The sequence below is a fragment of the Ammodytes marinus genome, assembly GCF_949987685.1.
Source record: "Ammodytes marinus genome assembly, chromosome: 25".
NCBI lineage: Eukaryota > Metazoa > Chordata > Actinopteri > Uranoscopiformes > Ammodytidae > Ammodytes > Ammodytes marinus.
In genome coordinates, this window is record NC_137229.1 from 2,275,870 (window position 1) to 2,276,757 (window position 888).

Genomic DNA, 888 nt, shown 5'->3' on the forward strand with positions numbered 1-888 from the left:
TTCACACAGGCTAAATGTCTTGCTACATGCTGGTTTTGTGAGGAAGAAATTGTTCTAAAGCACTGAGTTGTGTCCATGAGCAAAAAGTTCCAAGTTCCTTTTCGAAAAAATTGAAATCCCAAAACCTGCAGTCTTCTCAAAAAATAATTTATAAGTGGTTGATTCCAGTTTTCAGCAGCTTCTTGTTAAGTCCAGTTAAAGGTGCTCAGAGGAACTTTCAGTGTGTGTTAATTCTAGCGCCCCCCTTTGGACAAAAGTGGTAGTGTTTTTACCACGCCAGCTGTTGTTCCTGGGTGAGCGTATACCCCATGACAAAGGCATTAAGAAAAACTATATAAAAATAGCATTCTTTTGCACTGATGGTCTCGTTTGCTGTTACATGTAATTTATGATCATCAGAGGAAAAATGAGACTGTTTCAGAAATATTTAAAAGTTCCTCGTAGAGACTTTAACTAAAATGCTTCGTACCGTGGCGAGTTGCAACACTGTAAAAAATTAAAGAGTTCGGAAAAAATATATAATATTCAAGGCGAGTTTCTGCACTTGTTTTTTGAGTTTTAAGGCTAAAAATGTGTGTGTGTGTGTGTGTGTGTGTGTGTGTGTGTGTGTGTGTGTGTGTGTGTGTGTGTGTGTGCGTGCGTCTGTGTGTGTGTGTGTGTGTCTCCCTGCCTGTGTGTGTGTGTGTGTGTGTGTGTGTGTGTGTGAGTGTGTGCGTGTGCGTGTGCGCGTGCGCGTGTGCGTGTGCGTGTGTCTGTCTGTCTATTTCACAATTAACTACATTGACTTTTGAAAATCGTATAAAAGTGTGTGTCTGTCTGTCTGTCTGTCTGTCTGTCTGTCTGTCTGTGTGTCTGTCTGTCTGTCTGTGTGTCTGTCTGTGTGTCTGT